Here is a 16,042-nt window from a genome sequence, read left to right as displayed (position 1 = left end):
ATTATTTCTTGCTCATATTCCAAATTGTTGATTTGATTCTTGGAATCCTCTACTCTACTGTTGATCCCTATAAATTATTCTTTCTTTCAGTTAGTGTATGTTTAATTTCTGACTGGTCCTTTTTCATATCTTAGAAATTCTCACTAAGGTCCTAGAAATTCTCACTAAGCCCCTTAAGCTCTTATTAAGATCCTTGAGCATTGTTATAACTATTGTTTTGAACTTATTTCAGTAGTTTGTTTGCTTCCATTTCTATTTAGTTATTTATCTGGATATTTCTTCCATTCTTTCATTTATGACATGTTTCTTTGTATCTGCATTTTGGATGCTTCCCATTGTTTGTTTCTATATATAAGGTAGAGCTGCTATGTCTCCTGGAGTTGGTAGAGTGGCTTGTTTAGTAGGCATCCGGTAGGGCCCAGTAGTTCAACCTCCCCAGTCACCTGAGCTGGGCACTCTAGGTGTGCCCCTGTGTGGGCTCTGTGTACAGTCTTGTTGTAGTTGAGCTTTGATTGCTGTTTGCAACACTGTGAGGAATTGACATTCAGGCCAATTGGCTATGAGGATCAGCTGGGACTACAGCTAAGGAGCTGTTGTGCAGGAGACACCCCTATGGACCAGGACTTGGTGCAGTGGGGCTTTGGTGCTCACTGAGTCTGCCCCTTGAGTGTTTTGCTCATGAATGTGTAGAGTTGTAATGTGGTGTGGTCTGAAACTGTCCACCAGGTACACTGGCTCTGGCGCATCCCAGGAGGTTCAAAGTTGGCCACTGCCTGGGGTCACCTGCCATGGGCTACAGAGAGATCTGCAGATGTTGCTATTTGTATTGGGCTTGGGAGTATCTAAGCAAGGCCCAGCTGTGAAGCAAGGCAGATTATAGATAGTGCCAGGTCTTGGAGCTCTCATTGATAGGTATGGGACATGCTGATTCCAGCTTCTTCTTGTTTGAGAGATTTTAGAAAAGTCTAAGCTACAACAGGCCATTCATATGGAAAAGGCTTAGCACACAGCTTGGGTGGGGCTGCAAATTGGATGTGGCAGGGTCTCAGAGAATCACCAGGGAGGAGAAAACACTATGAACCGGGTTGATGGAGATTTATATATAGCTGCCAGTCATCTCCTCAATGGGGGAGGTCTCAGCATAGAAACAACAAATCTGTGAGCAGCCCTGTATAGTAGAAAGCTGCCCTAAGTTCTTGACCCAATGCCATACAATCAAATTCGTCCATGTATGTCCATGGATCTCCTCAAGCCACTTTTCCAGCATTGGAGCTCAGAGGGAATAAGTCTAGGTAAGTCATGTGCTGGCCCTTTAAGAGGAACTGCCTGGGGAGGCAGCAGCTTTGGTGTCACTCAGACACAATCCCTGCTGATTTTTATATACCGATGTTATGAGGACTTCTTTCTCAACTCTGGAACCCTGGGCTGAGGGGTCTGATGTGGGACTGAGACCCCTTGCTCTTTACTAGAGACATCCACAACCAAGATATTCCTCCTGATTAAAAAATGCCACATGTGGGTGTAGGACCAGCCCATTGTGCATCTCTACCCCTCCTACCAGTCTCAATATGCTTTCTTCTTTACTTCTCTAGTTGTTGGACTTCCATTCAGCCAGATTTCAGGTGGTTCTGAATGATTATTATTCTAAATTTTAGTTGTAATATTGATGGAGAGTACAGGCATTTATCTAAGCTGCTATCTCAGTTCTCTCTAAACTATTCTTTATCTCTAACAAATATTTTAAAAAGAATTAATAACAACCCTCAAATTTTTCCAAAGTATTGAAAAGAAAGAAACACTCCAATGATAAAGTAAAAGGCAACCCTAAGAGTGGGAGAACATATTTGCAATTCATATATCTAACTAGAGGCCTGGTGTATGAAATTCGTGCACAAGAAGGGTCCCTAGGTCTGGCCAGCGATCAGGGCTGATCAGGTTCCCTGCCTCCCAGCCTCCCCACCTCCTTCTTTTCTTTCTCCCTCAGTGCCCCACAGCCACTACTGGTCACCTGCCGTGTTCCGTGCCGCCCCCTGGTAGTCAGCACACATCATAGCGAGTGATTGAACTCCTGGTCTCCCAATCGAACTCCAGAGGAGACAATTTGCATATTAACCTTTTAGTATATAGGATAATGAATCAATATTCATAATATGAAAAGAACTCTTAAAGCTCAAAAATAAAATAAATAAATAAACAACTCATTTCGATAATGAGAAATGGACTTGAATAGACATCTCTCCAAAGATGTTATACAAATGGCCACTAATTTCATGAAATTATGTTCAATATTACTAATTATTAGGAAATTTAAAATAAAAATCACAATTAGATACCATTTTTTACTCATTCATATGGTTATACTAATAAAATAAAAACAATGACATGTGTTGGCATGGATGCAGAAAAATTGGAACCCTTGTGCATTGCTGGTGGGTATATAAAATGATGCAGTCAATTTGAAAAACAGTATGGTGATAAAAAAAATTACATAACTGCCATATGACCCAGTGTGATGGTTGCATTTATGTCTCAACGTCAATAGGCTAATCAGTGGTTCTCAACCTTCTGGCCCTTTAAATACAGTTCCTCGTGTTGTGACCCAACCATAAAATTATTTTCATTGCTACTTCATAACTGTAATGTTGCTACTGTTATGAATCGTAATGTAAATATCTGATATGCAGAATGGTCTTAGGTGATCCCTGTGAAAGGGTTGTTCAACCGCCAAAGGGGTCGCGACCCACAGTTTGAGAACTGCTGGGCTACGTGATGCTCAGATGCAAAGTAAAACACTATTTCTGGATGTGCCTGTTGAGTGTTTCAGGAAGACAGCATTTCAGTCTGTACATGGAGTAAAAAAGATTGCCCTCAGCAATGTGGATAGAAAAAAGACAAATTTGTTTTATTTTCCCCTTGGGCTGGGACAACCATCTTTTTTTGCTCTCAGATATTAGCACTCCTAGTCCTGAGGCTCTTGGACTCAGACAGAACTCAAACCACAGGATCTTGATTTGTGGACCTTTTGACTTAGACTGAAACTTGTACCATTGGCTCCCCAGTTCCTCAGAACTTCTGATTCAGAATGAATTACACTAACAGTTTTCCTGAATCTTCAGTTTGCAGACAGCAGATTGTGGACTTCTTGGCATACATATGTGGACAAAAAGGGGTCACATACTAACCTAACTAACTTAGGGAAAGCCTGCATGGCAGCCTTGCAAACTCAGAAACTTAAAGTAACCACAAAAGATAGATTGCAATTATAATTTTTTAAATTAAAAATTATGGTGGGTAGTCATGTCCTAGGCCAGTATCTTCCTTGACAAAGATAAACTATGATCTTAACTGAGCATATTATCTTTTTGCATCAAGGATAATATACCTTTGGCATGTCAGGGTAACTTGTAACTTCCCTTTTTCTGGACCCCTCAGGGCACAACCACATCAATGTGTTAGGGTGCCAGGGCAGAGACCACAAATTCATTCATTGTTGCTGTTATTGTGTTAATTGTTGACTGTTACCTATCCTGTACCCACCTGTGTAAAAGGAGTATGTGTCTATCATTTTACTTTTTACCCAACCCCAGAGGTTTCCCCACTTTGCTTTCTCCCACCTCCCTATCACCAATGGATTTCATGTAACCCACCTACATCTACTCCTTTGATGTAACTTATAAAAATAGGTGAAAAACTGCCATTCTCTGGACATTAAGATACTGCTTCCCAGAAATTGTCAACAGTTTGGCTCAAATAAACTCACAAAAATTATTTACAGGTTTGAATGTTTACGTTAACACACAATCATGTGAGCTAATTACTATTATATATATATATATGTCTACATATTTCATATACACAAACATATATATACACACATATATGTATTATATTGTTTCTGTTTCTCTGGAGAACCCTGACTAATAGAGAGTGGTTCCAAAGGAATGAAATTTTAAGGATGTGTTTTCTAAAATAGTTCTGATGTTTCTGGAATTGTTTCTCTTTTGGAGTAATTGATGGGCCAGATGTCCCAGACATGAATGGGCATGCGGTTCTTGGGGTACTACTGAAATAAGAATTTTCAGAAGCCCTCACAAGAGGATAATATGTGGTAAAAGGCTTTCTTTGCATGGAGTTACAACCCTCTGGTTGCAAAGTCCCATGCACCTTGAACCACTCCTGAAAGAGGTACAGCTGGGGTTCCAGTAGAGGCCAAAGGAAGGCCAGTGTCCAAAGCTTCCTTTTCATATTTCAGCCAGATTTAATTCAGCATCCAAGCTAATTCAAGTCCATTAGTCCATTGTATGGAGCCCCACATGGCCATGAGCTACATGGGCACAGGGGAGCGTGTCCCTACTACAGGAGTCACAGGAGCACAGGCAAGCAGGCAAGAGAGTTTGCTCCTTTGTCAGGAAGTTTAAATATTCAGGTTTCCTGGGCTTGCACGGCCATGGCCATCTTAGCCACTAATTTGTTCCCAGGCCTGACTGACAAACAGATAGGCACTTTTCCCTGTCACTCAGACCTTACTCTCTAAATTGCCTTGTCCAGTCACTCCCCCTATCAATCTGTGGGGAACAGACTTGGAGAGTATTAAATCCAGCTTTTTATTTTTTAAAATTCTTTATTGTTGAAAGTATTACAGATGTCTCCTTTCCCCCATTGTCCCCTTCTAACCCACACTATCCCCTGTCTCAGGCCTGTAACTCATGGACACACACTATTGTCTGTGTCCATGAGTTATACATATCCTATCTAATAAAAGAGAAAAATGGTAATTGGCATACGACGATACCCTTTTTATTGGCTAATCAGGGCTATATGCAAATTAACTGCCAACTAAGATTGGCAGTTAACTGCCAACATAGGTGCAATGCTGGGAGGCGAAAGGGGAAGGAGGGAAGAAGCTGCCTGCCTCTGACTGCAATCGGAAACCCAGGCGGCAGCCAAGAGCCAGAGAACCGAGCTGCCTTTGCTCGGAGAAGCCAGGCCTCCTTTGCCGGCTTCTGTGATAAGAGAACCTGGCCGCCTTTGCCGGCCCTGGGCCAGTAATGGGAGAAGCTGGGTGGGGCAGGGAAGAGGCGGATGTCTGCCTGGCTTCTCAGATCACTGATCACCAGTGATGGGAGAACACCCAGAGGCGGGGCCAGAGGCCAGGCTGCATAGCTGCCTGGGGACACCATCTGGACCCCAGGAGCGACGCAGCCAGGCCCCAGAAGGAGACCCAGGGCCTGGGGCTGAGTTGCAGCTGTGGTACGCAATCCAGTGCCTGGGCTGAGGAGACCCAGAAGGAGACCCAGGCGCCGGGGCTGTTTTTGCCGCTGGGGCACGCAATCCGGTGCCCAGGCTGAGGAGACCCAGGGCCCGGGGCTGCGTCGCAGCTGGGGCACGCCATCCGGTCCGGGGGCGATACAGCCAGGCCCCAGAAGGAGACCCAGGCACCAGGGCTGTATCGCTGCTGGGGCACACGATCCAGTACCTGGGCTGAGGAGACCCAGAAGGAGACCCAGGGGCCTCGCAAGAGGAGAGTCTCCATGGTCAGATGGCGTGATGTCGGGACAGGAATAAAGACCCGAGGTGACTCAGATGCCTGGCCACAGGGTTAGACCAGCCAGCAGGGCCTTTCAGTTGGGACTGGGGTGGGGGTGGGGCGAGGGAGGCAAGCCGGAAATAGAGAGCTACAACTCCCAGGAGGCTTAGCCGCGGGGCCTGGGTGCCTGGCTGTGAAATCGATGGGCTGTAGTTTCGCAAGCCACTTTAAACTAGAGGCTTGCAAGGTTGGAAGTTCTGCGTCCGGAGCCAGGGATAAATGGAGCTGGAGCAGAGAGAGGGGTCCATGGCAGCTGTGGGCTTTGAGGAGTTCTCAGCACCTCCCGGCTGGGAGCTGGCGCTGCCTCTGCTGAAGGTGGTCACATCCTGGAGAGCGAGCTTGAGACCGAAGTGGAGTTCCTGTCTGGGGGTCTGGGCAGCTCCAGCCTCCAGGAGCGAGACGAAGAGGAGGAGGCAGCCTGAGGCCAGCAAGAGCGGCGCCAACAGGAACTCAATCGCAGGAAGTACCAGGCGCTGGATCGGCGCTGTGGGGAGATTGAGCAGGCGAAGGAGCGGGTCCTGAACAGGCTCCATCAGATACAGAGGATAACATGGAGACTCCAGCAGGAGCGGAGGTTCCTCATGAAGGTGCTGGACTCCTACGGTGACAACTACCGGGCCAGCCAGTTCACCATCTTACTGGAGGACGAGGGCAGCCAGGGCAGAGACGCCCCCAACCCAGGCAACGCTGAGAACGAGCCTCCAGAGAAAGAGGGGCTGTCCCCGCCCTGGAGGACGCCAGCGCCCACAGAAACCAGCAGCCCGGCCCATGGCGAGGGGCCCAGCAGTTGGAAGAGGCGGCGAGTGCCATAGGAAGGGCACTGGGCAGGAGTCCTGCTGACTCTGGAGCTGGCCCCCGTGCAGATAAAGGTGGAGGAAGACTTTGGCTTCTAAGCCCTCGAGGCTCTGGACTTAAGTTGGGTTTCTCGGGGGCCAGACAAGCTGCTGCCCTACCCCACCCTAGCCAGCTCCCCCTTTGACTGACCCCCCAATAAATGGACCCGATGCAAAAAAAAAAAAAAAAGCTTATAGAGGCATGTTTATAGGATCAAATAGTATAAATATAGATGTAACAGGACAATAAAAAGAGAACCTGGCTTTGATGATAACCTGAATGCTGCCTCTGTGTCATTCCTTCTTTGGGAACCCCTGGACCTGCTGGGGCTGGACCCCAACATTCCTCTTCTTATAAGGACTTCAGTGAGATGGGCTAAGGGTCCCACTGGAACTGCCACAATTTAATGTAATCCCCTCTTTAAAGATCTTATCTCCATATACAGGTACATTCTGAGGTTCTGGGGATTAGGATTTTAACATACATTTTGTTGATTACCCAAATCAGCCCTTAACAACCAGCATGTTTCAGAAAGTAGATTCCTACAGGGTTATTTACCAAACATTCAGACGTATTTTTAAAAGAGCTAAGCCCCTCGCCCACCATGTGGGCCCCTCCCAGCGAAGAGCGAAGGCCTGGGTTCCGGGCACCGGAGGAAAACTGGTGCCAGCAGCCAGGGGAAGGTGCCCCCAAGGGGCCCCAGATTGCGAGAGGGCACAGGGTGGGCTGAGGGACCCACCCGAGTGCACAAATTTTTGTGCACCGGGCCTCTAGTATGCATATAAGTTCTTTGGTTAATCTCTATCCATCCTCCCACCTACCCACCCCCATCTTCCCTCTGAGATTCCACAGTCTGTTCCATGTTTCTATGACTCTATATCTATTTTATTCTTCAGTTTATTTTGTTCATTGGATTCCACATATCCATGAGGGCATGTGATACTTGTCTTTCTCTGACTGGCTTATATATGCAGCTTTTTTTTAGCAAAGCTATATAAATGGCATGCCTGTATTATCTAGTCTTCCTTTTATTCCTTTCCTGTTAAATAATAATTAGATTATTATAATGGTAACATCACTGATCTGATTTAAAGATGTTAATGATTCTATTTTTAGTAGTATAAAGAACATTGATAGTCCATGGTGTGAATTATTTAGAAATACTTAATCAGCCACTTATAAGAAGCAAGCATCAAAAAGTGGATAAAAAGGGACCACATACCAAACCTGACAAGCTCAGGGGAGACCTGCAAGGTTCAAACACAGAGACCTGAAGTAACTACAAAGGATGGTCTGAAATTAAAACTTTTAAACTAAAAGCAGTTTCTGGCAAGTAGTCATGTCCCATGTTAGAATCTTCCCTGATAAAAGTCAGTGTTTACCTTAATTAAGCCTGTCTACTGTATCTTGCATCTACCATAACATAGCTTTGGAAGATCTGGGTAACTTCCCTTTTTCCAGACACCTCAGAGCACAACTAATACCCCAAAGCAGGGACCACAAATCCTATCATTATTATTGTTATCCTGTTAATTTTGACTGTTAACTATCTTGTACCCACCTCTGTAAAATATGTTAAGTGTCTATCTTTTTACTTTTAATCCAATCCCATAAGTTTCCCCACTTTGCTTTTTCTGCCTCCATATCCTATTATCAATTGATGTTATGTACCCATTTACAGCTTCTTTTTTTAATGCTATTAACCAGTTTTATTTTTCCTATCCTATCTAATAATAGACAAAGATTGAAATTAACCATACCTCTGCTACGCTTCTCATTGGCTAATCAGCAAGATATGCAAATTAACTGCCAAGAAAGATGGCGGTTAACCTCCAACAAAGATGGCTGTTAATTTGCATACGTAGGCTGTGAAAGGGGAAGGACTGAAGAAGCCGCCTGCCACTGAAGGTGATTGGAAACCCAGGCGGCAGCCAAGAGCAGGGAGGCAGGGCCTTAATCGGAGAAATGGGGGAACCTGGCTGCCTTTGCCCGCCCCCTGCCAGTGATTGGAGAAGCCAGGCAATTGCGTCTCCCGCAGTGACGCAGGCCCGCCCCCAGAAGCCCCAGAAGCCCCAGAAGCCCCAGCAGCCAGTCTTGCCTTGTGGCCTGGGAACTGCCCATCAACGGTCAGGGGCTGCAAGGCAAGGCCCACCATCAGAAGCCCTAGCAGTGGGTCTTGCCTTGCACCCTGGGAACCTCCCAGCAGGGGGTCCAGGGCTGCAAGGCAAGGCCCGCCCCCAGAAGGCCCAGCAGCTGGTCTTGCCTTGTGCCCTGGGAACCACCCATCAGTGGGTACAGGGCTGCAAGGCAAGGCCCGCCCCCAGAAGCCCCAGCTACTTTGAAAATAGAAGGATCTCCTTTTAAAACAATCTGTTTAGATTCATGATTAGTAAGACAGTATGGAACTAATGAAATACAGTGATAGGAATTAGGAAGTGTGACACTGATGGTTCTGGGCATGTGAAGGGTGAGGGACAGAAGGGTACACACGGTCTTCCCTTCAGTTCTGCCAGAGAGATGAGCTCTGAGGGCCAGAGCTGCTCCATGCCCAGAGGAGGTGGGTGTGGTCAGTGGCTCTGTTTCAGAACTTCCTGCCAAGCAGAGACCCTACCTGACCCACAGGAACCTTTTTACTCCAGAAAACAGAAACAGCCAGTTCCCAATGGGCATGGGAAAATCAGTGTCCCCTCCTGTGCACGGCATCTTGATGGGGTGATGGGGGAGGTGGGCGAGGGGAGCAGTGCAGAGTTGTGAGGCAGCTGGAGTGGGAGTGGAAAGGCCATGAAATGTCCACAGTCCTGGCTGTGCCCACAGCCTGGGTGGCTCTTCCAGGCCCTGGCTGAGGGATTAGGGCTGATTCTCTTGGGAATGGAATATTCCATGGGTGAAAGATTTACAGGCTCAGGGTGAGCCATGTGTTAGTTTGGGGCAAATCCCTCAGCATTCTTGCTGCCAAAGCCTCAAAGGAATGAGGCAGAGGCACCCCTCACCCCCGAGACCCCTTCGTGGACGTTTTAGCATCTACATGATTTTTAATCCCTTCAGGGAGACGTTCTATCCTGCAGTCCCCTCCCACCCCACTGTTGCTTTTTTTTTTTTTTCCAGCTGGGTCGAGCATCAAGGGGAAGGGGAGTTAATACTCACTGAAAGACTACTGATCCTATCAGGAAACCAACCTATTTACTGTACTGTTGTAAATATCATACCCTTTATATCCTGTATATTGGCTTCTTTTAAGTAAATTGAAATGTCTTAGAAAAAAAAAAAAGACAAGGCAGGGCGGGAGCCAGAAGAGCCAGAAGCTGCCTGATATGATAGTAACTCTATCAGTAAGCACACTGAAAGTTAGCGGCATAAATGCACCAATTAAAGGACAGATTATGAGGGTGAATCAAAAACAAAACCCACTTAAAATATAAAGACAAATATAGATTAAAAGTAAATGAATTAAGCTGCAGACTGTTTTTCTCAATGGATAGAGCATTAGCCCATGGACTGAAGGGTCCCAGGTTCAATTCCAGTCAAGGGCATGTACCTCAGTTGGTGGCTTGATCCTCAGTCCCTATCAAAGCATGTGCAGTGCAGGAGGCAACCAGTCAATGTGTCTCTCCCTCTCCCTTCTAAAATTCAATGGAAAAATATCCTTGGGTGGAGATTAACAAAAACAGAGTAAATGGATTAAGTAACATTAAAGAGATTATAAGAAAAATATATTCCAAATTCTGTTAGTTGTATAATGGTTATGTTTAAATTATTAACATCTAAGAAATTGGGTGAAGGGTACATATAATATGCTGTAGTATTTTATAGTTTCTTTACATGTATGAGATTATTTCAAATTAAAATATTAAAAAGTTAAAAATTAATAAAATATTAATTGAAAAGTATCTGCATTACATGAAAAATCTTCTAATTGCTTCTAGCATAATTTATTAAATTGTGTTAACATTTACAAGGGTTCAATTAAAAATATCTTAATTCTAAATGATATAATAGAAAATATATAATAGTGCAGTTATAAGCACTTATCTGAAAATAAAAATTCAAAGAAGTGAATTTAAAGAAGGGATTAGCCAAAGAAAATATATGCACAACCCATGGACACAGATAACAATATGGTGATGGCCAGAGAGAAGTGGGGCCAAGAGCTGGGTGGAGGGGGCTAAAGGGGGGAAATAGGGACATCCTATATCCTATCTAATAAACGAGGAACATGGTAATTAGCCATACCTCCGCTACCCTTCCCATTGTCTAATCAGGGCGATATGCAAATTAACTGCCAGCCAAGATCGCGGCCAGCAGCCAGGCAGCTTGAAACTAACATGAGGCTTGCTTGCTTCAGTGACAGAGGACTCCAACGTTCCCTGCCTGCCGCTGTCGGCCTCTGAGCTTGCAGTTTGAAACATTGTTACAAATATAGAAGCTAAACAAAACCCCAGAAACCTGCTTTCAGCCAGCCGGGATCTCAGAGCTGGAGTTGATACAGTGTTTCGATTATAAGACACAAACAAACCAGATACCTGCTTTCACCAGCCGAGGCCTAAGAGCTGGAGCCAAGCATCAGAGCTAAAGCTGGCCCAGAATTAAAAAAAAAAAAGAAAGAAAGAAAAAGAAAAAAAGGAGCAGTTGGGAGCTTCAGTCACCCGTCAGCCTGAAAACAGCCCTCAGCCCCTCACCCAGACTGGCAAGGCACCCCAGTGGGGACCCCCACCCTGAAGGGTGTGTGACCAGCTGCAAATAGCAATCATCCCCTCATCCAGGCTGGCCAGGCACCCCAGTGGGGACCCCCACCCTGATCCAGGACACCCTTCAGGGCAAACCAGCCGGCCCCCACCCGTGCACCAGGCCTCTATCCTATATAGTAAAAGGGTAATATGCCTCCCAGCACTGGGATCAGAGGAGCCGCAAGGCCTCCTGGCACCGGGATCAGCATGACAGGGGGCAGTGCTCAAACCCCCTGATCGCCCTGCGGCTCTGTGTGTGACTGGGGGCGGCGCCCCAACTGTCCCCCGCAGGCCCTGCTCTGTGTGTGATGGGGTAGAGCCATAACCTCCCCATCGGCCCTGCCCTGAGTGTGACAGGGTGCGGCGCCCCAACCCCCCTGATGGGCCCTGCTCTGTGAGTGACAAGAGGCAGTGCCCCAATCCCCTGATTGACCCTGCCTTGAGTGTGACAGGGGGCGGTGCCCCAACCCCCCAATCGGCCCTACCCTGAGCATGACTGAGGGTGGCATCGCAACCTCCCGATCCGCCCTGCTCTGTGCATGACAGGTGGCAGCGCCCCAACTCCCCAATCGGCCTTGCTCTGAGCCCGACCAGCGGCTGCACCTAGGGATTGGGCCTGCCCTCTTCTACCCGGGAGCAGGCCTAAGCCAGCAGGTCGTTATCTCCCGAGGGGTCCCAGACTGTGAGAGGGCACAGGCTGGGCTGAGGGGACCACCCCCCCCGAGTGCACAAATTTTTGTGCACCGGGCCTCTAGTAATAATAATAAAAGGCTAATATGCACATTGACTGAATGGCAGAATGGCCAGTTGCTATGATGTCAGTGTACTTCCATATGGGGAGTGCCACTCAGCCAGAAGCTGGCTCATGGCTGGCCAGCGCAGTGGTGGTGGCAGGAGCCTCTCCTACCTCAGTGGCAGCACTAAGAATATCCAACTAACGGTTTAGACCCAATCCATTGGGGGCCTAAGCCTTTAGTTGGACATTCCCCAAAGGCTCCCTGGCTTGCTGAAGGATGTCCCACTGCAAGCTTAGGCCTGATCCCCTGGGGAGTGGGCCTAAGTTGACAGGTGGACATCCCCCAAGGGATCCTGGACTGTGAATGGGAGCAGGCCGAGCTGAGGGACCACCCCCCCCCCTCCCCACGAATGCACAAATTTTTGTGCACCGGGCCTTTAGTCTTCTATAATAAAAGCCTAATATGCAAATTGTCCCCTAGGGCAGTCCTTCAACTAGGATTTCAAACTGGAGACCGGGAGTTTGACAACTAGCTATGACGTATGCTGACCACCAGAGGGCGGTGTGGAACATGGCGGGTGTTGGTAATGCACTGCAAACTCTCACAGGCTACCTAGGGGAGGAGGTGACAAGACAGAGGTGCTGTGAGAATGCAGGGTGTCCTCTGAGCTCTCTCTCACTCCCTCTGCTACCTTCCCTGGATGCTGGGGAAGGCCCTGCACTCAGGTGCTGGGCGCCTGCGAAAAGCCTGCCCCACACCTGCACAGCATCTTCCAGGTGAGCCGGCCACAGCTGCTGGCCCAGAGGCCCACACTGTGTCCCAGCCTGTGGCGTTAGGCCACACTCTCTGCACCTCCGCAAGGGAAACTGGTGCCATGACTCAGGCTGAGGGGGACACATGGGGCCTGGGGATGCAGGTGCTGCCCAGGGCCCAGAGGTCAGCTGGGACCTGCCCTTCCACGCCAGATGCTCACACTTCGATCACTGGCCAGGCATAGGTACTGCACACGTGCACAAATTTCATGCACCAGCCCTCTAGTAACAAAATAAAAGCTAAAATAAGGTAGCAGATGAAAAACTATTAAACATGTGAAAATGATTTAACATGATTTATTGTTATTATTTTGTTAATTTTCATTATTGAAAGTATCATATATGTCCCCTTCTCCCCCATTGACCCCTTCTAGCCCACCCCCGAACCCCACATCTTCACCACATTATTGTCTGTGTCCATGGTTTATGCATGGTTGATTACTTCCCCCCTCACACCCTCTACACCTCACACCCACTGCCTTCCCTCTGAGAGTCCGCATTCTGTTCCATGATTCTATGACTCTGGGTATTCTATGCATGATATTCTATTATATTTCCACAGTAGCTCTGCAAGAGATATATACTATATTTCTATTCTATAGGCAACAAAAGAAGACTTGTGGAGATTAAGTAACTACCTAATCCACAAAGTCCATAGTGGTAAAGCCAGAATTTGAACCCAGATTTGTCTACCATTGCTTATGGTTTAGTATTTTGCTATCATATTTCTCTAAGTATACAATAAAACAATAACAAGAATATGTATTTTATTACTTAAGTAAGAAAAGGGAATGAAACTTAGTCAAACAAAGGAGATTAAAATGTGTAATAAAGTTAATTATATAAAATTCTCAGAAAGTTCACCTCTGGATCCTTTTATCCACCATAATTAAGTCCAAATACAACTTATGTACTAACAATTTCCTCTACCATCCCATCAATTTGTGTAATAAATCACCACAAAAGCAAGGACTTGTCTTTATATGTGTTTATATTTCACACAGTGTGTATATATATATATATATATATATATATATATATATATATAATTACTAAATATTGAATAGCAACAATACTTCAACAATAAAGACAATGGTATATGTAAAGAAATTTTTGCCAGTAAATGAAGACATTTTGAAATAACTGATGAATAAAACTTGCAAACAAATTATTTCATTTCCTTATTAAATATTTAGATGGGAAAATGAATAAAATAAATTTAGGTAATTGAGAAGAAATTAAATATCTTACATAAACAGCTATTAGCAAAAAGGTAAGATCCTTAGAATATCTGAACTTGTGTAAATTAACTAATCCTGGCTGCATACTCATTGGGTGTTAGAGAAATAGATTAACATACATATTCAACCATTTGTACTCACTTAATAAGATTCCAGAAGGGTAGAAAATTAAAATAGGGTAATCTTGAAACAGTCTTATTAAAAGTATGATGGGAGAATTGACAAGTGTCTTTCTGCCTCCTCCACCATCCTAAATACCTCCCTGTTCCAGTTTCACAGATGATAGGGGGAGACACAATACATTTTGGGATGGTCAAAAGATGCTAACAGTGAATGAGACTAAGAACAAAAAAGTACAGAGGTAGAGCTATAAGATCTTAACTACAGTCAGCTATAACAATCCAAGAAACAATGATGTAGAGTCTTACCACAAGGAGGATTTGCTTGGAAAAATTGTTATAATATGCATAAAGAGATAGGTACTCCCTCAAGTATGGCATTGCTTCTCAAGAGAAAGTACCCAATTACTTTTTAAACTTTTCGAGTAGCAGATTCCACATTAGTCTCTCATGTAAACTGTTTTAGTTTTATACCCTACACCAAAACAAATGTTGATATACTCCTTTTAAAATCTTTTCAATCTTTGGTATATTTTTTCTTTCTCTGTACCCTCCCAAATGAATAAACTCTAGGGAAATGAATTGGGTTGAGTGTATTTTTTCTGAACAAGATCTTTACAAATGAAATGGCTACTAACTTAACTTTCAATCAGACCACATATCTATGAAAGGTACCTTAGTTGTTAACAGCATGATTCTAATTAGCATATTGACATAATTTCAAATTCATAAGCAACATTTTGCTTAAAATATATATCCAAGGAGAACATAAAATGAAATACAAAGTAATTTCTGTGGCTGATGAAAAAACAGAAATTGAAACCATATTTATAAAACACATCCAGTTTTGCTCCACATACCAAACCCTGGAGCCCCAGTGGATCTATTTAAAGCACTCTGAATGTCTATGGAGTTACATATATGATATACTTATGTCTCAGTAAATTCTAAATCTGACTAGATTTATCTGGAATTAGATCTAAAAGTAGTTTCAAATAATGTTCATTGGAAAAACAATACAGCCTTTTTTTTCTCCTGCTTTTTTTATAATTTGGCTAAGATATCCAAGCTTTACATCTCAGAAAAAGAGCACTTCATACATTTCCACGGAGTAGTCAATTAGGCCTCCTGGGCTAGTGCAACATTTTAATAATCTTCATATAATCCTTAAGATGTGTTTTGATTTTGAATCATGTATTAATTGACGGGATGACAGGATAAAACAACTTTGAAATTTACATTTAGAAAAACTGGCAAAAATAGGATAAAATATTTCATAAACTCTCAAAAAGTTGTAGTCACTTATTATTTTTGATATGTTTACTGGTAAGGACTATGTCTATTTTTCAATAGAGGTATAATTGATATATAATGTATTAGTTTTAGGTGCATGACATAATAGTCATATATATCCTATCTAATAAAAGAGAAACATGGTAATTAGCGTATGTCCGCTACCCTTCCCATTGGCTAATCAGGGAAATATGCAAATTAACTTCCAGCCAAGATGGCGGCAGGCAGCCAGGCAGCTTAAAACTAACATGAGGCTTGCTTGCTTCAGTGACGGAAGAAACCAACGTTCCTCGACTGCCTTGCCGGCTTCTGAGCTTGCAGTTTGAAACATAGTTACAAATATAGAAGCTAAACAAAACCCCAGAAACCTGCTTTCAGCCAGCCAGGATCTCAGAGCTGGAGTTGATACAGTGTTTCGATCATAGAACACAAACAAACCAGATACCTGCTTTCAGCAGCAGAGGCCTCAGAGCTGGAGCCAGAGCTAAAGCTGGCCCAGAATAAAAAAAAAGGAGCAGTTGGGAGCTTCAGTCACCCGCCAGCCTGAAAACAGCCCTCAGCCCCTCACCCAGACTGGCCAGGCACCCCAGTGGGGACCCCCACCCTGAAGGGTGTGTGACCAGCTGCAAACAGCCATCATCCCCTCATCTAGGCTGGCCAGGCACCCCAGTGGGGACCCCCACCCTGATCCAGGA

The 16,042-nt window shown here is 45.0% G+C and overlaps 1 pseudogene; it reads left to right on the top strand.

Moving 5' to 3' along the window:
* The first annotated feature begins 5,806 nt into the window (after positions 1 to 5,806).
* On the top strand, positions 5,807 to 6,570 carry LOC132223277 (TCF3 fusion partner-like; annotated as a pseudogene).
* The last annotated feature ends 9,472 nt before the right edge of the window (positions 6,571 to 16,042 follow it).

This window comes from Myotis daubentonii, chromosome X (genome assembly GCF_963259705.1).
Source record: "Myotis daubentonii chromosome X, mMyoDau2.1, whole genome shotgun sequence".
NCBI classification, from domain to species: domain Eukaryota; kingdom Metazoa; phylum Chordata; class Mammalia; order Chiroptera; family Vespertilionidae; genus Myotis; species Myotis daubentonii.
This window is presented reverse-complemented; position numbering and strand designations above follow the sequence as displayed.